This window comes from Zootoca vivipara, chromosome Z2 (genome assembly GCF_965207765.1).
Source record: "Zootoca vivipara chromosome Z2, rZooViv2.hap1.1, whole genome shotgun sequence".
NCBI lineage: Eukaryota > Metazoa > Chordata > Lepidosauria > Squamata > Lacertidae > Zootoca > Zootoca vivipara.
Window position 1 is genome coordinate 18,979,539 of NC_142585.1, and position 24,789 is coordinate 19,004,327.

The 24,789-nt window shown below is 45.5% G+C and overlaps 1 protein-coding gene across 1 annotated transcript in view; it reads left to right on the forward strand.

Annotated features, from left to right (window-relative positions):
• Positions 1 to 270: 270 nt before the first annotated feature.
• MID2 (midline 2) overlaps positions 271 to 24,789 on the forward strand; it is a 184,324-nt gene continuing 159,805 nt past the window's right edge. Inside the window, exon 1 of the mRNA XM_035113295.3 lies at positions 271 to 419. The gene's annotated coding sequence lies outside the window, so the exon portion shown is untranslated. The remainder of the gene's footprint in view (positions 420 to 24,789) is intronic.

Sequence of the window (24,789 nt, forward strand, 5' to 3'; positions counted from 1 at the left end):
AGCCTCGGCAAGTCCACCGTTTCGGAGCCGGCGAGTGGGAAGCCCCGATAGGGTTAAAGAGGCAAAAAGGAGCCGAGTCGCAGCAGCAGCCAGTGCGCGCTTGGAAGTGGACGGTCTGCGTCTCGCCTTCGCTCGGGGGGACGCTCCGGCCAAGAGGAGGGAACAGCGGGCAGGAGGAGGAGGAGTGCGCGGCTGTGGCTCCGGCTTCCTTCCTGCCCTCCCTTTCTCCTCCCCTCGGCCGGGCCAGCCTCGCCTCCCTCCCTCCCTCCTTCCCTCCCTCCCTATCTTCCAGCACACGCTCCCCGACCGGCAGCTCCGCGCTCTCCGCGCCGGCTCCTCCTCCTCCTCTCCGCGCTTCCAGCAAGATGACAGCCGGGCGGCAGCAGCGGCGGTGGCGCGGAGATTCCTCGCACCGGCTGGTAAGTAGAAAGGACGCCGCCGCCGAAGGAACGAGCCCTGGACGGGCGGGCGGTGGTTGCCGCCCCGAGGAGAGGGTTCGCGCAGCACGGCGCGAAGGAGGCGGCCTTTGCGCTCTGGCGATCGCCCCGAGAGAAGAGCGGAGGGCGTGCGGGGCAGTGTGGTGGGGAGTAGGCTGCGCGTCGCGGTCTGACGGGCCCTCTCCAGAGATGGGGGAGAGGTGTTGAACCTCTTGTGCAGGCAAGAAGGGGTTAACTGAGGGGGGCATAACCAAGAGGGAGGAAGTAGGTTTCCTCCAGGCGGGCGGGGAAAGGATCGGCTCCCACGGGTTGTGAGTAGCCTACTTGGATTTGGCTTGGGAGAAGCGGAGGGAAGGAAGGGGTTAACAACCGGTCTGCAGGAATGGCTACGGTAGTAGGGCGGCGCGGGGGGGGGGGTTGTCAGTTTCAGGTTGCACTGTTTGAAAGGTAGAGAAGTGCGTAATTTGGAGCGTGGATGTGCTGCTTTGTGATGTGTAAGGATGTGAGGGTGAAGTGGCCCTGCATACCTGCGCCCCTGCCTTTTGGCAGAGGGGCAACCCTCTCCCCGCCCCCCCGCCCCCGCTTCAGAATTTTCCTCAGTATTTTTTGGGAGTTGAGTTTTTTGCCAAAGAGCCGAGGTGGTGGTAAGGTGGCCCCTTCCTTTGCCACCACGCCAATCCCCTTTGGCACTGCAGACTTCGGAACACTTGTGCTTACGCACTTCTGACATGGTGGCAGGTGTGTCCCCAGCCATGGCCCTGCTGACCCTGAGCTCCCCTCTCCTGGCTGTGGTTCTACATCTGAATGCTTCTGGCTCTCTCCCAGCTGCATATCTGACTCCTGGGAGCTCGGCAATATTGTGGGTGGTTTGCCAGGGAGGGATTAATGGAGCTGCCAGCAGAGCCGAGCGGGAGGGCAGGTGCACCGCCAGGTAACACCAGTTGAAACAAGTTTTCTCTCCCAGGTGCTACCCTGAGACACTGAAGTTGGAAGGGGTGGTGGAGAAAAATAATTGCACGGCATCCACTGGTTGGTTTGCTTCATCTCTTGCCACCCTTAGCTAGCAGGCTTTCCCTGCAGAGGAAAGACAGCATCCGTGGGTTCTTTCTCTGCTTTTTCCATCCAGAGTAGAATATGTGGTTGCAGCATCCTTTCTCTGCCCTCCCCACTTCAGATCTAATCCTGTCCTCTTTCATTTGCAAGTTCCCAGTTGCGTCACTGAAGCAAGGTCCACGGGTGTCTAAGATTCTTGTTCTCCTGGTTTGGGTAGCAAACTGAACTTCAGCTTAACTAAATTCTGCAGTTTTCGGGCAATGTGAAATTTTCAGGCTGAAGTTTAGACAGCCGGTTCTGTTTTTGCTTTGGCACTGCATTTTCTGTCTGGACAGAGGAAAGCATGGTGGATGTGTGAGGCTGTCGTGGAGGACTTTGGAAGAATCAATTTCTGGGTCTGTGGCTTGATGACAATTGAGAAGATTTAAGCTGTTGCCTTCTAGGGATTTTGCTTGCACTAACGGTGCCAACGGCTTCGGCACATATCATGTTTTCTGTGGGCTTAAGACAAAAGCTTGATACGGTGCAGAATATTCAGGGTTTAACCTAAGAGCTGGAAATCTCCGAAGCTATCAGGTTTGCTTAGGCTTGAAACAAAATATTTACCTATGTGTTTCACTCCACATTTTATATTAGTATTTAGTGACAGACATCTCTGATATTGTTTGCAGCTCAGATGCTGTGGGCTGTTGGATTATTTAGATTCAGTAACCTTGGAGAAAGGTTTGCATGTTAGAGCTTCTTTCTGTCACTCAGTGGCCTTACCTGACCCCAGCAGGTAAGGAGAGGGAGTTTCAGTGACCTAAACAACAACAACAACAACCATGCCTCTTGCCTATGTATAATTTGTCATTGTCTTCCATGAACATATCTTTACATCAGCAACTTTGGAATTTGTAGTCTTCAGTGGATGGTGACTTAACTTGGACTTCACAGTCCAAAATAGCAGCTGCGGCTTGTAAGGAGCTGGATATGGTACAGATTTCTGCAAGCCTCAAACTGCTTTGCATTCCTCAAGAGTGCAGCATCCAGAGAGTTGCTGGTGCTGAGCATTTGAACTTTGGTCCAGGGCCTAACAAGAATCCTTTCATCATCATCATCATCTTAACTCCCCACCCACTGCAACATAGCTGATCCAAAAGCATTTTTTGAGTTGAGTCTTCACAAACTGCAGCATTTGCTAGGAGTCTTGTTGAAGCTCAAGGGTGATTTCACAATTATTTTGACTGATCGGAACCAGAATACAAACTGTGCTGTTGTGATGTACAAGTGATATAGGCTAGTGTGTGTCCAGTGCTTTGCTCTGTGGCTGCCTTTACATGGAGCCTTTGTGATGGCAGATGGAGTCTTAAAGTGGCATTGGGGAAGATGATGAACAACTTTAAAATGGTGTGTCTGTATGATTAGCCGCTGCCAACCTGGGTGTTCCAGATGTTTTGGACTGTAGCTCTCCACCAGCCCTTACCGTGGTGAATTGTAGACCAATGTATCTGGAGGACACCTGGTTGACAAAGGCTGTATTAGATTTACTGTTAGATTTTTCTTGTTGCCTTTTCTGATACCCGAACAGAACAGAGCTGGAGAAAGGTTGCCATTCTATCTGCTGCATATATTCCTAGGCATTCAAGGGGAGATTAGGAAGAAATCATTGTATGGAAATTAGCAAAGACCAGTGTACTTCCAGAGAATTATCTCTGTAACTCCGGCAGCAAGTAGAGTCACTCTTTTTCGTAGTGTATCTTGAGATGCTCCCTCTACTTTTCATGAAAGAGTCAGGTCTGTGGCAAAAGCAAGTCTCTCAGTAAGGGTTTCTGGGATAAGTTGTTTAGCAAACCTTTTTTAAAAATAAAAAAGTTGCTATTGATAAGTATTCTTAGGGACATAGGAAGCTGTCTTATACCAAGTCAGGTCATCGGTCTTTCCAGCTATTGTCTGAATTGACTGGCAGCAGCTGTATAGGTTTTCAGAATAGAGCTTTTTCCAGTCCTACCTGGACACACCAGAGATGGAACCAGGGACCTCCTAACTGCAAAGCAGGTCCTCTGCCACTGAGCTACAGCCTTTCATTTGCAACATCTCTCTTGGAACAATTCCCTTTGCCAAGTATGATGGAAACCCCCTTGCTTGGCTGACAGGGATGGGCGAGGTGACAGCTGGATGGGTCTTGTGTGCTGCTATTGCACGCCTGTGTCTTGGGATGGAGATGCGTGCTTTCTGAGCTCCTGTGGTTGACCCTTGGCTATTTAAAGACCTGGGACTGTCATGTCAACAGCAGATGGTGTAACACGCCTGTTCTGCCTTGGCAGTTATGTGCGCCCAGCTTGAGGCAGTTGATTTGCTCAATCAGGCAGGGTTGTAAAGAAATGCTTCTGGTCCCTAGCGGGGCTTTTGGTCAATTTTGATGGGGGAAGACTTGAATTATCCCAGGAAATAAAGTGGAACCTCATGCAGTACTGACAAGCCTGAGGCAAGATCTGCTGACAGTTCCCTCCAGGCTGTGGTTTTCAGGTCCTGGATTTTCCAGGAGAGACTAATGCTCTTGATTGTGAGTGCTTCTGGTTACACTTGAAAATAATAATAATGGTGTTTTCTGCTGATAGAATCTCACTATTTGCTGAACATCAAGCCCCAAATGAAGCTGTGGAGTGAATTCTGGTGGGAGTTCCCCAGAGCACTACTTTTTCTTTGGTGAAATATATTTAGATTTTCAGGCAAAGCCAAGCTTTTCTTCATTTTGGCTTCCCATAATGGCTCCACTCATGGTGCTAATGGCCTTGCATTTGTTGATCGGGGAATGGGGAACCTGTGGCCCTACAGCTGTTGTTGGACACCAGACCCTGCCACCATGGCTAGTAGTCTGGGATGGTGGGATTTGTAATCCCAAACTTGGGCCTCCAGCTGCTTGTAGACTACAATCCCCATCATCCCTGACGACTGGTCCTGCTAGCTAGGGATGATGGGAGTTGTAGTCCAAAAAACATGGAGACCCAAGTTTGGGAAACTGATCTAGATGACTACAGTTCCCCCATGCCTGCTGAAGATGAATCTGTATGGGAACCCAGAGCCATAATAGCAGCCTCTGGGGTAGGCTGGCTGTTTAAAACCTTCAAGCTTCTCCCCTTGATGCCTTCTTGGGTGTTAGATTCTGGGGATAGTCTTCTTATGGGGGCAGCAGAAGCAAAGAAGCCCACTAAGTTCAAGGTAGAATCGGATATGTTTCAGAATGATTTCAATGCAGATACTGCCTTTTTCTTTTCCTTCCCTGTCAGATTTTGGTTGGGGTCACCAAGGCTGGCAGAAGCTGTTGTGATGTAGTGGAGAGGAGGACTGAATTTGGACTGGAGGCACCTGGAATGAAATGCTCGCTCAGGATTGACGTGCTCACCTGTCAGTCACCTGGTTATGTCAGGTGCAAGGCACTGCTAAAATAGAGACATTTCCACCCCCTTCAGTTTAGCAGGGGTTTCCGTGCAAAACTCTTCCTGAATAAGTGGATTCTGATGCAAATTCTTTCCTGAGGTTAAACTTAAAGTTTTAACTGGAGATGCTCAGGATTACACCCGGGGCCTTCTGTATGCAAATCTTGTGCTCTACCACTGAGCTGTGGTAGCTTCTCAAAAGTCTTCTTGGAATTGCCTAGTTTAGTGTTGAATTATGGCAAAAAAAGGGCTCAGGCCATGCTCCCCAGCTGAGAAGATACTGTCTCCTATGCTGATTTTGAAGCCAGTAGACATTTGAGCCAGATGATCTTTCAAGCCCCTTGCAACTCCCTAAATGATAGAGAAGCTTGGGTGTGAACCACAGCCCTCCCCTCCCCAATTCCTTGATTTGTAAGCCTGGTTGCAGCATGAGTTAGTGTTTTGTTTTCTTAATTTTTTTCTCTCCCAGAGAGCACTCATACACTTCTGGCTTAATGAGGGCTCTGGCTTATTCTGTTTGAATGAACAGCTCCATTAAGTTGTGCTGATTAATGAGCAGAAAACCCAGTAGGGAAGGCAGAGGTTTGAGCTTCCCGTATGTGTCTTGTATGCACAGCACGAAAACATAGCTTGGGAACTTGAAGCCTGCAGATAGGTGGGTGGGAATAGATGCATGCCAATGTGGGGAAAGGAAATCTGGCACTGCAATCATCCATAGATGTCAGGGATAGGGTACACTCACCCAGATCTTTTGAAGGCCCTGTGATGGTTTCTGCCACAATCCTTTTGTGGCAGTAAGAAAAGATGTGGGAAAAAGCTGCCCCATGCTGAATTTCTGCACCTTCATTTCCTGGTGAGTGCACAGTGTACACATACCGTACTGCTGTGTGCTGGGAGAGGTGTTTGATGTGCAACTACTAGTCCTTTCTTAGTGTGACTTATAAGGGTGCACTGTGAGTTGTGCTTTGTGCAACAGTGAAGGCACGCAACTAGCTTGCTGCAGGCCGGAACCTCTGGGAGTCAGCATAGGTTAGCATTTTCTTTCTGGCTTCCAGGCTCACAGGTGCTTGTGAGAATAGGCTTTGTGGACAGTTGCACCCACACAGAAAGGCCAGCGTGGGTGCTACACACACCATCGCTCAGGCCTCTGCAATTGAACGTTGGCTTCTGTTTTTAAATGTGAGTGTTGCAGAGAAAGATTGCTTTATGACACAAGTTGCATCCCGGTGCCTGTCACAGATCTTCACTGGATCTGTGTGCAAAGACAATCAAACAGTAAGATTTTGCACCCAGAAAACGCAAATCCTCCAGTAAGAAAGATGACTCCTGAGCTCCATGTAAAGGTAAAGGGACCCCCGACCGTTAAGTCCAGTGGTCGATGACTCTGGGGTTGCAGTGCTCATCTCGCTTTACTGGCTGAGGGAGCTGGCGTTTGTCTGCAGACAGCTTCCGGGTCATGTGGCCAGCATGACAAAGCTGCTTCTGGCAAAACCAGAGCAGTTCACGGAAACGCCGTTTACCTTCCCGCCAGAGTGATACCTATTTATCTACTTGCACTGTGATGTGCTTTCGAACTGCTAGGTGGGCAGGAGCTGGGACCAAGCAACGGGAGCTCACCCCGTTGCGGGGATTTGAACCGCCGACCTTCTGATCGGTAAGCCCTAGGCTCTGTGTTTTAGACCACAGCGCCACCTGCATCCCGTGCTCCATGTAAACTATACAAATTGAGCAAATATGCATCATTCTGTATTTTGCACAATCCTGGCCATGCAAGAGCTCTGTGTGGCATTAGTGTTCCCTCCAAACTTATGGAGAATTTAGGATCAAACTATACATTGTGTGGAGCACCTGCTTACAACTGTCTACAGTGGTACCTCGGGTTAATAACTTACTGGTAATTCGTTCTGGGGGTCCGTTCTTAACCTGAAACTGTTCTTAACCTGAGATATCACTTTAGCTAATGGGGTCTCCCGCTGCCGCCATGCTGCTGGCATGTGATTTCTGTTCTCATCTTGAAGCAAAGTTCTTAACACGAGGTACTATTTCAGGGTTAGCAGAGTCTGTAAGCTGAAGCGTCTGTAGCCTGAAGCATCTATAACCTGAGGTACCACTGTTGTTGTTGTTTAGTCGTTTAGTCGTGTCTGACTCTTCGTGACCCCTGTATACCTTGCCTAAAAAGCTGCTGCCACATCCCACCACCACCCAGATTGGACTGTGGCACGGGGGAAGGAGTAAATAATGCTTTTCTTTCCATGCTGTTGAAAATTGCTTCCGATCTTGCTCTTTCCTGAACATTATGCACAGCTTGACCCTTGGTGAGCAATAAGCTCTGCAAATCTTTTTTCATATCAAGTTCCGGCAATCTGGTTCCGATTCTGTTCACACGGATCCTGTCCCTTTTGTATAGACTTGCATTGTCCTATAATGGCCGCTTACCCTGCTTGGGGGTGGGCAGCAGTTGTGACCTATCACAGGCTTCCCCTCCATTCCCAGGGGGTGAAATTCATCTTGGTGTGGCCAGCCATTGGACGGCTGGGTTGCCCACCAACGTCAATATTTGAACTGGCCAGTTGGGCAGGCTGGGAGGTAGAGCATAGATGGAAGACCAGAGTCAGGGAGTGTTCACGCTGGTCCACCTACGGGGAATGAACGCCGGCTGCACCAGCATCACTTAGTACAATTGGCCAAAGATCATAATTGTCCCTTAATGTTTCCTAGTATCTAGCAGATCTAAACCTGTTCTCCTGGCATCATTGTCTTGTCTGTGATTTGAGGCTTCTGAGTTCTGCCTGTCCTACTGGCCTTGCATGCAGAACAGGTATTATTTCTGACAATGCTAACATGGATCTTAATATCCTATCCAGCAACTTAATTATTTTCCATCCAAGAGCACGCCATTCATTTTTTACTGATGCCGAAGCTTAGATGGCTTCAAAATCTCCTGAATCCCCCTGTTACTTATTTTTATGTGCCTTTATTCTAATGCTTCATTGGTTTTAGGTTGCATTTTGGTCTTAATGATAGCAATCTTTTTTTTTTAATACGGTACACCGCTTAAGCGTATTAAGCAGTTTATAAATGCCTTATACTGTACATAGTTTAGTCTACACATAGCTTAGTTTAATTAAAAGCATTTATTAACATTTATGTATTTAATGACAGCAGCACGAATACTGTAATTCCCAAAGATGGAAAGGAGGAGAAGTCCCAACAAAGGAAGAATGGCTTTGAAAAATGTTGGAGTACGCGGAACTGGCACAATTATCAGCAAGGATTAGAGACCCAAATGATGAAAAATTCCCTGGGGACTAAGGGTCTTTTATTAAGCATTTCAAGTGTTGCTAAAGCAAGATTAAAACCTGAGCAGGACTTAAAATATGAGCGTTAATTTTTTAAGATAGGTTTAAATGGATGTATTGAATAGTGCAGGTGAAATACGCAGCATTCAAGGGTAAATATCATAGCTGCCAAGTACCCCATTTTCCCCGGGAAACCCCTGTTTTTTCATACCGTTTCCCGGTGGTCCCCCGTATCACTTCGTCTCCCGTTATTCTCCCTTATATTCTCCTGCCGGTGGCCATTCCCCCCCCCCTGCTTTGCCCATCTATGGGCACAGAAAATGGCCGGTGCCAGCACCGGAAGTCGCATCTATGCATGTCTGGAAGCGCGTAGACGCGACTTCCGGTGTCGGTGGCCGCCATTTTTGGTGCCCATAGATGGGCAAAGCAACACCGGAAGTTGCGTCTACGCACTTCTGGACATGCGTAGACGCGACTTCCATTGCCGGCGCCAGCCATTTTTTGTGCCCATAGATGGGCAAAGCGACACCGCGTCTACGCAACTTCCGGTGTCATGCGGCTGCCGGTCCCGAATTCTGCAGTCCAGGACTTGGCAGGTATGCTAAATATGGAAAGCATGGAAGGGGAGGCCAGGAAGTCAATGGATAAAATAACTTACGGTTTATGCTAAAATGTGTGGAGCTTTTTCGTTTTTGTGAAAAATCAATAAATAAGATTTTTTTTAAAAAAATAATTAAAATAAAATAAAATAAATGAAAGGGAATCATAGACCAAGGATGAGTTTACCAGTAACAACAAGGCAAGATGGTTATTTGCCACCTGAATGGCCAGTTGCTGGGGGACCACAGAGGGAGAGGACTGTTGGCCTCATGTTCTTCTTGAGGGCCTCCCATCCAAAAACATTTTATTGCCTGCTGTGGGAAACAGGATATTTGACCAGAAGATGGTTTGGTTTGATTTGGCGGGGCTCTTACAATGCTGACTCCTCCCCTGGATGATGCAAAGATAGGCTGCAAGACTTTGCAACCTGAGGGCTGCTATCTTCTGTGGGGCAGCGGACTGCCCTGCTCAGCATCCTCCCAGTGTGGCTAGGAGAATATAAAGACTAAACCCACAGGCTTTTCTGAGTCGGCCATTTGGGTCTGTGGCCACTGGTAGTGGAGAGCTGTTTCTTAGCTTATCCTTGGAGCTTTGTAGGGTCTCTGTTGTCAGAACATAGGGAACTGCTTTGTGCATAGCCAGGTCAGTGGTCCATCTAGCTCAGTAAGGGTTAAGGGTAAAGGGACCCCTGACTGTTAAGTCCAGTCGCAGATGACTCTGGGGTTGCAGCGCTCATCTCGCTTTACTGGCTGAGGGAGCCAGCGTACAGCTTCCGGGTCATGTGGCCAGCATGACTAAGCCGCTTCTGGCGAACCAGAGCATGCGCACAGAAACACCATTTACCTTCCCACTGGAGCGGTACCTATTTATCTACTTGCACTTTGATGTGCTTTTGAACTGCTAGGGGTGCAGGAGCTGGCATCGAACAATGGGAGCTCACCCCGTCGTGGGGATTCGAACCATCGACCTTCTGATCAGTAAGCCCTAGGCTCTGTGGTTTAGACCACAGTGCCACCCGCGTCTACTGGAGTGCAAAACCCTTTTTCAGCTTCTGTGCAGCCTTCTGGGGGCCACCTGCCAGTGGTGAGATCAGAGTCAGAGGCAAAAGTGGCACAGCGAAAGACTTGAACTTTCAAGATAGCTGAAATAGTGACTCAACCCTTATATGCCCAATTTATCCCTGCACTCTGCAGGTGAGAGGACCTCCTATATATAACCATTCCTCATGGCGCCTGCCCTGAGGAAGTCCCTCTGCTTGAAGATTAGATAGGTACCATCTCTCCTGCCTTTCCTGCAACCTGCTGGTGGCCTTCCTCTTTCTCAACAAGCCTTTTAAGTGGAGATGTTCCCCAGTCTTCATCTGCATTGGAATTGTTTTAAAGATGCTTTGAAGTTGTTTCGTCACTTGTTTTTTTTCCCGCTAGCTTGGGCTGCTTTGGGATGGATTTAAGAAGTAAGTAAGTAAGTAAGTACCTGTAAATTAATTAATATTTTCAAGCTTTGTACAGTCAACTAGTTTCTGCATGCATTTGTGCACTCTCCTCTATCATCTGAGCAACCAAACAGCACCATCAGCATTCAAGGGCCAGATAGAAGAACTTGAGGGGCTGCATCCTGTGAGGTTCCCTTTTCTTTCTCTGCATGCTGACTGACAGTTGGCTTTCCAAGTTTCTGACTGAGGATATTCCTTGCCCAACCTGGAAATGCTGAGAGCTTCTGCAGATATTCTGCCTCTGAGCTGTGACTCTTCCCAATTACCGTAGCAGGTAGTTGCCCGTGCTCTGCAACAAAGCTTGCACCTGTTACTTAGAGCCAAACTGAGGCTTTCCAGGCAGCAACCCGAGGGGTGGCAATCTGTAGATGGTAAACAGAGATATGGGTGCCCTACCTCTCCTGCCCCCATGCATTTCTCTGGAGGACATTGAAAAGCTACCTGGGGCACTGAAGATAGATTCAGCTTGGCTTGTTATGAAGAACCCCCAAATAGTCATTCCAGAGATGGGAAAATCCCAACTGTTTAGTTGCTTCAGTATCACAAATCAGAATTGTTTGGTTGTTGTTTTTAGGATTCACTCTATTCTTTATGTGGTAGATCATAGAATCATAGAATAGAATCATAGAATCGTAGAGTTGGAAGAGACCACAAGGGCCATCCAGTCCAACCCCCTGCCAAGCAGGAAACACCATCAAAGCATTCTTGACATATGCCTGTCAAGCCTCTGCTTAAAGACCTCCAAAGAAGGAGACTCCACCACACTCCTTGGTAGCAAATTCCACTGCTGAACAGCTCTTACTTTCAGGAAATTCTTCCTAATGTTTAGGTGGAATCTTCTTTCTTGTAGTTTGAATCCATTGCTCCGTGTCCGCTTCTGTGGAGCAGCAGAAAACAACCTTTCTCCCTCCTCTATATGACATCCGTTTATATATTTGAACATGGCTATCATATCACCCCTTAACCTTCTCTTCTCCAGGCTAAACATACCCAGTTCCCTAAGCCGTTCCTCATAAGGCATCGTTTCCAGGCCTTTGACCATTTTGGTTGCCCTCCTCTGGACACGTTCCAGCTTGTCAGTATCCTTCTTGAACTGTGGTGCCCAGAACTGGACACAGTACTCCAGGCAAGGTCTGACCAGAGCAGCATACAGTGGTACTATTACTTCCCTTGATCTAGATGCTATACTCCTATTGATGCAGCCCAGAATTGCATTGGCTTTTTTAGCTGCTGCATCACACTGCTGACTCATGTCAAGTTTGTGGTCTACCAAGACTCCTAGATCCTTTTCACATGTACTGCTCTCAAGCCAGGTGTCACCCATCCTGTATTTGTGCCTTTCATTTTTTTTTTGCCCAAGTGTAGTACTTTACATTTCTCCCTGTTAAAATTCATCTTGTTTGCTTTGGCCCAGTTGTCTAATCTGTTAAGGTCATTTTGAAGTGTGATCCTGTCCCCTGGGGTACAGGATCATAGAACCATAGAATATGCAGTTGTCCCACATGGGGATGGAACCTGCAACCTTGGTGTTATCAGCCTAACTAACTGAGCTGTGTCATCCCATTTAACTGATTTTAGTGCTGTGTTGTTACATTGTTGTAACCTGTCCTGTGTTCTTAAGGTGAAGAGCAAGTAGGAAATCTTAACAAATAAATAGCCAATAAAGTTGGGTTTTTATTTTTTATTTCCCACCTGCCTACAGCCAAGGTCGTATTGGTATTGATATTGTAAAGGATTCTTTCTACTGAAAGATTCAGGCCCCGATTCTGTGTATTGCTGCGCGATTATTTATTTATTAACAATATTGTTTTATGCCACCTTATATGCATGACCAAAATATAAAGGCCTATTACAAAATCAAGCAACGAAATGGTTAACACACCAAACAGAAAGCTTTGGAAAATATAGAGAAAGCTGCATAAAAAAAGCATTTTCCAGAGGTGTTTTTAGAAGTAACTACTGTTGCAAGCAACTGCAACCTACTTTTTTTTTTACTATAAGAGAATGATTCGGTCAAGTCTAAATTAAGTGTGTGTCATGGGGGGGGGGGGGACGGGACCCTGCAGGCACCAGCTAAGGCCTCTATGGGCTCATATGTGCCTACAGGCACTACATTGGTGATCAAGATCATGGGTAAAACTGATCACAGATGTAGTGAAGCAGTAGAGGGATGCTCAAGGCAGTAACATTAATGAGTCATAGATTCGTGGAATTGTAGAGTTGGAAGGGACCCTGAGGGTAATCTTGTCCAACCCCCTGCAATGCAGGAATCTCAACTAAAGCATCCGTGACAGATGGCCATCCTTGATGGCTTGCCTTGATTTACAGAGCTCTCCCTGCAGACCTCAGGAAGGGTCGTAGATCAGTGGCTTTGCATGCAGAAGGTCCAGGTTCAATCCCTGGCACCTCTAGCTAAGGCTGGGGGAGACTTCTGCCCTGACACCCTGGAGAACTGCTGCTACTCAGTGCAGACAATACTGTGCTAGATGGGCCAGTGGTCTGACTCGGTGTGCAAGGCAGATGCCTGCGTTCCAGACCTGTTGCTCTGGACGGATGTTACATCTCTTTAGTAGGCATGTCTTTCCCCCTGGAAGTTCTTTTCTGTCCCCTCAGGCATCCTCAGCGATGCAGTCTTCACAGGAGATTGTCTGCACCTTATCTCCTTTCATTTCTGCAAAGGATTAAGCATACCTGTCTGCCTCTCATAGGCTTGTGAGCTGTTATAACGAACTGAAATCCATTTTTAATAGCAAAGTTAATCGCAGAGTCCACTCATTGATTCTCTATTTTGCAGCTGTATTAGCTAGGCTGTGCTGCTGCTAATGGTCTAGAAAATCGCCTTTTAATAAAGTCATGCAGAGGGTGTGTGTTTGGCGGGGTGCGGGGAGAGAGAGAGAGCTCTAACTGTAAAAGTACAAGCCAGGATGGCTAATATTGGAATGCTTTGGAATCAGCGGCATAAAAGGAGGCTGGCAACAGCCGTGCGTTGAAGCAAACAGAAGCCGTTCAAAGGCTGCTTTCTCACATGCAGGCTTATCACTGAATGACAGCAGTTTCCAGAGAGCTTTCTTTGATACCTTTTGCACTTGTAGCTTTTTATTTGCACTTTTGATGCAGAGAACAAGTTTGTACTACGTTGCCTAATTTGAGAGGATAGTGCTTTGTTTGCATCCTGATATTTGAGGAAGGAAGACAAATTAACTGAGGACTTTATCACGCTGTCTCTCTAGATTCAGGAAATATTGCATGTGATGATGATGGGGCTTCTGTGTTAAAATGCAGAGAGGTTCAAAACTTTGACTCTCAGGGTTGGGTGAATTGCCGTCTGTTATCCTCAAGCTATGTGTTGGTTTTCTGCGCAGGCCTTCCTTCCCTCTTTGTCCTATAACTACATTTCCCTGCTTCTGTTTAACGTGCTTTCGAAAGCTTTGCTGTAAATCTGGATCTCACACAAATAATCACATAACGGTTTCACCATGTGCACAAAGCAGAATTCAGCCCTCATCCATTCAAACCAAACTGCACAGCCATTTATAGGCAGCAAGAATTGTTTTTTTGCTTGCCCAGTGTGAGTGGAACAATGGTTATATTTTCGCAGTAAGAAGCTTGTGCTGATGAAAGCCAGCGTGGTGCTAAAAGCAAGAAAAGCCATTCTGGATTAAGCCAGTAAAGAGATACCACAAATACATATATTTGTGATAGGTTTTCGCTGTTTGTACAGTAATATTTCCCTGCGTAAACACTTCCCTGTATTTCACTAGGGATGTAAAACCCAACCATTTTATATAATCCCATTAGAACCAATTTAGTGCGGCTGGGGTTGCTTCTTGCACTTCACAGGTGAAATTCTGCTGAGGCTGGCAGGAAATGGTCACATTCCCTAGCTTTTAAACCTTATATTTGCTCCCATGGTGTGGAATGTAGCTACAGGATTGTGGTTAGCTAGCTAGGCTGCAGGACTTCAGATGGTAGCTGCATTTACACCTACGGGTACAACACACTTGCTGGCTTATCTTGCATAGGCTGCCAATCTCTCCCACTTTGTTCCTACCTTTATGCAAAGCGGATCAAGAAACTAATAAGTCTTTGCTCCAATTACTGTACGCCTTAACCAGGGTTGTGGTTTATCGTTCTCTAAGAAGACATGGTTGCTGGTCAACCAGAGGACATGGTTTATAGTTTATTTGTTTATTTGTTTATTTTTGTTACTTACTGCAGATAATGTTTCAGAGTAGACTCATGGGAAGGAAGGGAAGAGACTTTGTGGGCCATATGCAAAAATTGCCTCGGTGCTGTAGACTGTTTGACTATGGAGAAGGTCATTCAGGCGCTGATTCAAGTGTGGTACAGGTATCCGAAAATCAACAGTGAATGTTCGAAACTAGTAGACTCCATGCCAAACCGTGTTCAAATGCTGCTTAAAAATAGCGGAGGTCATATCCGTTACCAATGTACGTATATGTGAGTTTTGTACATGTATATGTGAGTTTTGTACAATAAACTACATTGTTTGTTTCAATTAATTTGCACAAGCGTGTAAATGGAATAAGGCAGTTCTTCAAGTAAGCTGTTGATGACTTTTATTGGCTTCCTGATCATGACTTCAGAGAGCAGCAAACCATGATCCTGGTTCAGATATAATTAATTAATATACCGTTTAATGCCAAAACAGCTTCTAAATGGCTTACAAAACATAAAAAAACAATTGCACAATGTTGTTCAAATATGGAATAATTACCGTAAATAATATACCAGTTCCATGGAACAATAAGCAACCCCATTAAACCATCTACAGTACAGTGTAAATATCCATGATTTTAAAATGCAATGAAACATTAAAACAGCACAGCAATTAAAACAGGAAACTTGGGTCAAGAGATCAAGGGAATGTCAGTGTAAACAGGCGCATCTTCAGAAACTGGTGGCATGCCAATGTAGATGGGGCACTTCATATTTCAATGGGCAGTTTATTCTGCAATACTGTTGTCACAGTACTGTCACAGTGCTTCTTGATTTGTTTATCCTGCTTGCAGAAGAGGAGCAAAGTAAGAGTGATCAAGAAGCCTGCATGGGTATGCTGTTTCTCCAGATAAATTATGGTAAGCTAGGCACTCTGGCTTATTGTGCGAATGCAGCAGCTTGTCACCACACTGAACTGTAATGGCTAGAACAACAGAAGGAATATTGCAGATGAAATCTGAACATTTTTGAGAACTGATTCAGTCCTATTATTTTCTGGATCTTTTAAATAATGTATCAGATGCTTAACCCTGAAAACTGGTTTTCTATTCTGCCAATAATATTTTGGTGACCAAGAGCAGATAATTAGACTGCTTTCACAGGCAACTGGAAAGGCTAATAATGGTCCTGAATATTTCTGCAATGGGTTATTCATGGGGCATACTTTACTGTCTGCGCTGCCCACGTTCCTCTTGCATACAGAAATAGATCTCCAGCTCTTTCACTACAAGTGATATGAGAGTTCTTCTCTCCTTGTTGTAGAGCTGTGGTGGGTTGACTTTAATCTCACAGTCTACTTTAAAAATAAATCCATGTGGTCTTCCAGTCTGCATTATTCACCGGGAGTGCATGTGCAGGATCAGTTAAGGGGTGACAAATCTGTTTTGCTGAAGAGCCTAAGAATTGCCTGGTTGGGTCATGGCCATGGTGAGGCTTGCTCAGCCTCTATCCTCAAGGGTTTCCAGTTCACCATAATGAGAACTGCTTCCTTTAGGGTGAACCGGAAGTAATTCTACTCTTTATGACAGAGCTTTCCAAACTTTTCATGTTGGTGACACACTTTTTGGACATGCATCATTTCACAACACAGTAATTCAGTTTTACTAGCAAACCGGAGGTTAAACTAACCCCTTCCCATTGCGTCACACCACTACACACTGCAGCCGACACACCAGCATGTCGCGACACAGTTCGGAAAGCCCTGCTTTATGGCATTGGGCATAATAAAAGTTATTGCTGGGAATGATGTGCTTATGACTCCCAAAGCTGTACTGCTTGAATGCTAGAAATATATGATCCTTGATGAAGATTTGGAGGTAGCCACGTCCTTATTTCAATCAAGACTGTTGCATCCTGCTGGAGAATCCTCAATACTGTCCTCTGGACATATTTGGGTGGTTTTTCTTGTGTTTTTGTTTACTATTAAGCTAGCAGATTAGAAAACCTGCGGTTCTCCAGATGTTGCTGGAGAACAGGCAAATCCACGTCATACATTTAAAGCAGTTTAAATGGGAACAGTAGTTTCATCCTCACTGAGCTGCAGTCTCCACCAATAAACTGTAGTTCCCAAGATTCTTTGGGAGGAAGTCATTAATGTGTTGAATCAGCTTTAAATGTCTGATGTGAGTGTCCCATACACCTCGCATCATTCCTGACAGCTGGCCATGCTCTCTGGGAAAGGGCCATAGGTTCTTCATCCTTTTTATAAAAGAGCCACAGATATTCAGGGGTGGGGAATATTTTCTTTTCTTTAGCCCAAACAGCTTATTCCCTTTTGGGGTCTTTGTGACAAAAATAGGTGGCGCCAGATGCAAAACTGGGCGGAGTAAGAGGTGCAACTCTTCATACTTTAGGCTGTATTCCAATTAAAGGTAAAGGGGCCCCTGACCATCAGGTCCAGTCGGGTCCGACTCTGGGGTTGTGGCGCTCATCTCGCTCTATAGGCCGAGGGAGCCGGCGTTTGTCCGCAGACAGCTTCTGGGTCAAGTGGCCAGCATGACAAAGCTGCTTCTGGTGAACCAGAGGAGCGCACAGAAACACCATTTACCTTCCCGCCGGCACGGTCCCTATTTATCTACTTGCACTTTGATGTGCTTTCGAACTGCTAGGTGGGCAGGAGCTCGGACCGAGCAACGGGAGCTCACGGGATTCGAACCGCTGACCTTCTGATCTGCAAGCCCTAGACTCTGTGGTTTAACCCACAGCGCCACCTGGGTCCCCGTATTCCAATTACGTACCCCCAAAATCAGAGGTTTCTGCATGCACTCAATCCACCACCTCTCTTCTTTCATCCAGACAAGCAAGAGGCATTATCCACAACTGTAGCCAGAGCTGTTGTAGAGGGTGCACCATTGAGGGGGGTAGGAAGCTTGGACTGAGACTGGTCATGACCTGGGAACAGTCCTGAGGGCCTGATGGAGGTTTGAGGTTCTCCTACCCATGATATTCAGTAACAAAATGAGTTTGTCAGCCATTACAGTGCAGAATTTCATGGCTGTGTATACTTTCTTTCTTTTTTCATGATTATTATAATGTTTGTCCTAATATGCAGTCTTAAATGCAGGAAGAGACCACAATTTGCCCTTTTCTCTGAGAAATACCAAAACTTTCCTTACATCTCGTTAAGTTCAGTGAGTCTGCTCTAAGTATGACGTAAGTCTGGCTCTTTCTTATGGACTTAAATTGAACTGCGTTTTCCACTCTGACTTCCAATGCAGAATACAGAGGGCTTTCAGTTACTACGGTATAGGGGCATCAGGTATACAGCAATGCCAGACTGCACCCTTAGAGAACCGTGGCCAATGGCAGCTTTCAATCTAAAATGAGAAATTCAGACTGAAACCCATTACAACAACCACAGCTGATTGAAAAAAAACTACGGTAATAAAAACACATCTATACTAATAAGAGACAGGTCTTACAGATTTTGCCCAAGTAAGAGAGGACGCAAGTACCCAAAACTCATTAAATTAAGGGCCCAAAGCCCTGGTAAAAGGCAATTTTAAATTATGTGTGGGTCTGCTCTGAGTAAAAATTAGTTGGATACAACCTGGGAATTCAAACAAATAAAAACAGGGTCTGATCTTGTGGACAAACTTTTACAAAACATTTGAAGCAAGTGAAGGTTGCTGCTTTAGCATATGATGAGAGGAAGGGGGTTCTATAGTACAGGGGCAATAGCAGAAAATGCCCATTTTTGGTTCACCACTCTACGATATTTTTTGGAGTTTGGTTTTGTGAGGGGAATTTCCACAAATGATTTAAGTGATCTCTGCAGGGTAAGGCCTCTGCAAGGGGCAGGTGATTTCATGTACAGTGGAGCCTCGACTTACGAATTTAATCTGTTCCGAAGGCACCTTCGTAGGCTGAAAAATTTGTAAGTCGAAAAGCGCCATTGGAAATGCGATTTCCCATAGGAATGCATTGGAAACAGAAAAATTCGTAAGTCGAAGCAACCTCATCTAAAAATTCGTAAATCGAAAAAACCCTATCTAAAACCGCCGTGGTTTTCGTTTGGATGTCGAGAAATTCGTAAGTGTGTGGCCATTTGCCCCATTCGTAAGTCGAAAAATTCGGTTGTCGAGTCGTTTGTAAGTCGAGGTACCGCTGTAACTTGGCTCCAAGTTGCATTCAGAACTTTGTATGCCAGCTGCCACACTTTGAACATGTGCCCCGGAAGTGGTAGCATGGTTCATGGCTGAGAAGGGCAGAGGAAGACCAAACTCTGAAGAAATCATTTCTATGCAGAAGATGAGCTGGAGGAATGTTAGGTGAACACAGACTGCTCTCTACACATCGCTTATGTTGGGCTTCCCAGAATGGGCCTGGAGTGACAGCAAGTGGCCCGTGTCGCTGTTGTAAGATGGAGATTAACACACTCTCTCGTATGCATGAGAGCATTTTGTTTATGCTCAGGCATCTGACAAGTACTTAAAGCTCCCACTTTAGAGTCTCTCAAATTCTTCTAAGGCAACACTCCCTGGATTAGGTTTGCTCACATTGTCTCGCTCCTAAACTTTATATGTAAACATTGAAAGCTCATTTAGTCGAAGGCTGTGAAGTGTCCCTCCCTTTTATTGGTTTGCCTGAGAGCTGGCTTATTTTGGTTCCCTTCTGTGAGAATCTGACAAACAGGCTAAATGCAAGCCTGGGTTTGCTTCCTCTGGAGCGGTGATGTTTGTGCCAGAACTTTAAAGGAAAAACCCTCAGTGGCTAGAAAGTGTGTGACACACTGCTCAGAAACTCTCCTTCTGCCTGTTGCTTCTAACATGCTGGGGCCTGCCCTGTACAAAAAAGGATAAGGGAACAAGCTGTGAGGAATTCCATTTGCCAAGCCAAGTTGGCTGCGGTGTGTCAGGGAGGGAGAGTCTGGCAAGCAGGTTTGGTTCTGCTGCTCACAAGGCCTGCTTGTTTTTCTTCAGGAAAATGTCTTCTGACTTCGTTTGGAGAGTTATACATTTCGATAATCTTACAGTCATTTTAACATTTCAAAACTTGACTTCCTTCCCCCTCTTTCTGCGTTTCCTTATTTTTTTTAAAAAATATTTCCCTGCATATCCAAATTAATTTGTTCATTAATTCATCTACTTTAAATATATACTCTTATGAAACTGCAGGTTACTACAATAATCCTGCCAGAGTTCTTATCTGTTTACAGTTTGTTTGTACATATTTAATAAACCTTTTCCATTCTTTTATAAAACATTTGTTATCTTGATTTCTTATTTTTCTGGTACGTTTCACCATTTCTGCATATTCCATATCCATTCTTCTTTTGCTGGGACTTCTTTTTAATAAATAAATGATATTGTTATTATTTTCTTTTTCCAGTTTTTTCTTCCTTGTGATTATTGTGTAGTCTTAGAAGCTAAGGGGATTGTCATGAATCGTCCCTGCACTTCAGGATTTACTACGCTTCCGGCATTGACCGATGAGTGACTTCCCTGCTTGGGGATAACATCTTTTTTTTGGGTCAGATCGAGGCCTTTGCATGTTGCCTGACTAGAAGTTCAGATTCTCAAACTTCCGTCTTAAACTTCATAACCTACCTCTGCTCCCGCGCTGGGTACTCGTGTCCTTGGTTGGGACAGCACAAGTTCAGGGGCAGAGTGAAGTGGAAGTACAGGATCTAGGATTTGTATTGGGGGGGGGAGGAGACAGGGTCTAGGGGAAGCAATTAATCAGTGGTGTCTCCCTCCCTGAGTGTGTCCACACATCCTCCTTGTGATTCTTGTGACTGTACATCTGCTTGCCTTTCCCTCTAGGCAAATCTGCACCACCTCGCAGAGGAACAAGTCAAGGTGTGTGCTAGGGATGATAGAAGGCATCACTTCTTCTTTTTTGTCCTGTATTCATTGTATGCAGCATCGCTTCCGTTCTGCTACAGTTCCTCTTTGTCTCATTGTCCACGGTAGTGAAATTACATAGTTTACGTAATTTCTGCGATCGATTACATCAATTAGGCAGATTACATTGCCGTCTTGTTATTCCACCCCATTAATTTCAGTGCAGAAGGAACACTATGAAAATTGGGGAGTGACATAATTATTATTATTTTACCCTGAAAGCAAAAACCATGAAGACTAATTATATTTGCTGGATTGATTTCTGTACCAGACGTGGAAGGAAGAAGCGAACATTGGCAGTTTCCACACCTGTTACTGTTTTCATTGTAATTCTGTAAATCCTTAGTGTGTGGAGATCGTTGCTCCTTTTTCTCGCAGCTCTCACTGCTTGCTCTAAGAGGGCAGGTAAATAGACCAGTGCTGTGCTAAAACCTGTCATCCAATTTCTCAAAAGCTTTCTTCCGCTGCGAAGGAGACATTTTTCTGCCTCATTCTCTCTGGGAAATTTTCAATTTTTCTTTAGCCTTCTGGTCAGTGCAGGGTTTTGAATGCGCTGTATTGTTGAAAGGTGACAGAGAGTGCTGTGTGTGCATGCACACTCTGGCTTTCTTTCCACTGAACATTTCTCTGGCACTCTGCAGCTTCCTCGGCTGCCCAGATCAGGTCCTGATCTGAAAAAAGCCCCATGGGAGGAGTTCCTGTCCACCCCTGGACTTTAATTGGAGTGTGAGACCGTTTGTAGAATGAAAGAAATGAGACTTGCTAACATCCCTTGGCTGCCTCAAAAGTATGGCAATCACAATAACCACATACCCCACACGAGAAATTCACCAAATTTCTCTCTCTGTGTGTGCGTTGATAATCTCCAAATGCATTTGCACCCCGACCCTCAATTCATTGAAGGAAGATGGTTGGGGAAAATGCAGGAGAATTTTTTTTTGACACAACACTAAAACAGATAGCAACTGCGAGGAGCACCAGCAGCGGGGCAGGGGGCTTCAGGATTTGGCATTGAGCCCCCTACTGGGTCATAGGTCTTGGCGGGCATCAAATGATGCTGACAAGGGGCTCTGATAAGCCATTGGTTGCTTGGATGGGTTCCACACAGATCATACAGGCTTGCCTTAATTATTTTTCAATTATTATTACTCATAATTATTCATAATGAAAAGTACTGATGAAATTTTCCAAAGATACAGTGAAATTAAAAGCTTTTTGAAATTCTTCTCCCCACCCAGTACTGGAGTGACCTTGTGCATTTTTGACAAACTACCAGTGCATAAAACTTGGAAATGGACATAGCATTCATCTCTCTCTCTCTCTCTCTCTCTCTCTCTCTCTCTCTCTCTCTCTCTCTCTCTCTCTCTCTCTCTCTCTCTCACACACACACACACACACACACACACACACACACACACACTTGTGTATATTATTCCTCTCCCTTTCAGTTCTCATGCACACACCTTCACACATTTCTTTCATGCAAAATGAATCAAGAAAGCTCTTCAAAACAAGAACCCATTGACTATTTTTCCAGAAAAACAAATGATCTTGCTAAGAAATTCAGATTTTGAACTGTGTAGGCAGCTGAGCAGAAAACAGGAATTATAGGCTTGGAGAGGAAGAAGGGTCGATTTTTTTTTCCAGGCTGTGTTCTCTCCACAATTGATGGTAAAATCATTAATGGTGAGGTTACAGATTGGATGGCAACGCTAGTTGCCAAAGACATCACTTCCCCATGGATCAATGAAGTTATACACTGCTCTCTTGTAAGCATTATTGTAGAGATATATGGTGTCATTTTTTGAGAAAGAGTAACCATGGCCCCAATTGCATATTTTCTCCCTGTGTTTTGGGGGAGGGAGTTGTAGTGTGTGTGTGTGTGTGTGTGTGTGTGTGTGTGTATGTGAGCTCTCGTTGCTTGGTCCCAGCTCCTGCCAACCTAGCAGTTCGAAAGCACGTCAAAGTGCAAGTAGATAAATAGGGACCGCTACAGCGGGAAGGTAAACGGCGTTTTCATGTGCTGCTCTGGTTTGCCAGAAGTGGCTTTGTCATGCTGGCCACATGACCTGGAAGCTATAGACTGGCTCCCTCGGCCAATAATGCGAGATGAGCGCGCAACCCCAGAGTCGGTCACGACTGGACCTAATGGTCAGGGGTCCCGTTACCTTTACCTTTTAAAGGGGCCCCTGACCATCAGGTCCAGTTGTATCCGACTCTGGGACTCTCGCTCTATAGGCCGATGGAGCCAGCGTTTGTCCGCAGACAGCTTCCGGGTCATGTGGCCAGCATGACAAAGCTTCTGGCGAACCACAGCAGTGCACGGAAACACTCTTTACCTTCCCGCCAGAGCGGTCCCTATTTATATACTTGCACTTTGATGTGCTTTCGAACTGCTAGGTGGGCAGGAGCTGGGACCGAGCAACGGGAGCTCACCCCATTGCAGGGATTCGAACCGCCGACCTTCTGATCAGCAAGCCCTAGACTCTGTGGTTTAACCCACAGCGCCACCTGGGTCCCTATGTATATGTATATATAATTTATAAAATTTCTATACCTCCCTTCCTCCGAGGATCACAGGATGGATTACAATAAAAAAACACAAACATGCATACTAATAAAAAAATTCCTTCAGTAGCACCTTAAAGACCAACTAAGTTTATATTTTGGTATGAGCTTTCGTGTGCATGCACACTTATTCAGATACCATATCTGAAGAAGTGTGCATGCACACGAAAGCTCATACCAAAATATAAACTTAGTTGGTCTTTAAGGTGCTACTGAAGGAATTTTTTTATTTTGCTTCGACTCAGACCAACACGGCTACCTACATGCATACTAATGAAAAGAATGCCCCCATAGTTTAAAAGACCATAGGTTATTTAATTAGCCAGAGGCCTGGGAGAAAAGGAGTGTTTTTGCCTAACATATAAAGAGATGTAATGAAGGTGCCAGGTGAGTCTCCCTGGGGAGAGAATACCCCAAATGGGGAGCCACTGCCAAAAAGGCTCGTTCTCATGTTTGCCAACCACCATGGAGGGGGCACTTGAAGAAGGGCCTCAGATTATGGGCACAGGGTCTAGGTTGTTTCATATGGGGACGTATCCTTGAGGTATTGTGGTTCTGAACCATTAAAGCCTTTATATGTCAAAGCCAGCACTTTGAATAGGACCCAGAAACTAATTGGTAGCTAGTACAGTTGGGCCAGATTTGGTATAATACGCTCAAACCATCTTGCCCCAGTGAGCAACCTGGCTGCTGAATTATGCACCAGCTGAAGTTTCCAAACTGCCTTCAGATGCAGCTCCACGTATAACTCATTGCAGTAATCTAACCTACAGGTTACCAAAGCGTAGACCACAAATGTTAGGCTATACCTGTCCAAATAGAGACACAGCTTAGCAACCAGCCCAAGCTTGATAGAAGGCCACCTGAGCCTCAGGCTCCGTACCTGCTCCTTCAGAGGGAGTGTAACCCCATCAATACCAAAGTACTGTTTCTTCTGTGAGGTTTCTTCATTTTCCTTTATTGGGTTTGCAAAAGGTAGATTATTTTGTCATATTTTTATCCCCTCCTCCCCCCGAGAAGTTCATTTTTATATTTGTGTGGGCAGATTCAGAAGTGGTTACTTGCCTAAGCCCATCCAATAAAGAGTTGAGCGTGGATTTGAACCCATGTCTTCCTGGTTCAAGTGGAATGCTCTGTATCTCTGCTTAGCATAGACTTTTTAAAGCCTTTCCTACATATTTCCCCCTGAGACTCAGGATGGATGATAGTCAGTGTAAAATATAAAATCATAACATACAGAGATAAGAGAGAGAATCTCCTGTACTTTCCATCATAATGTGTGCTCTACTCTCGCTGTTCCTTGCAGAGAATAACCAGACTCTGACTTCAGTGACATCCAAAGCCAGATATTATCCACCAGGAAATGGGACTATGGGGAGAGCTATCACTGGGTAGATATAATTGAATTCTGTTTGACCAAGCTGCTGCTGTTCTCCATCCAAACTTAAATATGCAGGAAGCTGTCTTATACCAGATCAGTCTTTGTCTACCTAGGCTAATATTATTATTTACTAGCAGCAGCTTTTGGGAGTCTTGAGCAGAGACATCATCTGTTATCTCAGTGGTGCAGCAATAAAACTGCTAGCACACTGGCAAAGCTAAGTAGGGTCCGGTATGGTTTCAAGTTGGATGGGAAACCACATGTTGAGATTGCTGCATTGCAAGTTCAACTAGATGACCCTCAGGATCCCTTCCAACTCTACAGTTCTATGATTCATCCTGAAATTTATACACCACCCTGATGTTTTGTGAGAGGACAGTATATAGATACTTTTTTGATGTTGATGGAATTATGTGTGATGGGAGTAAGAGAAATGTTTTCCTCCTTCTCTCGTA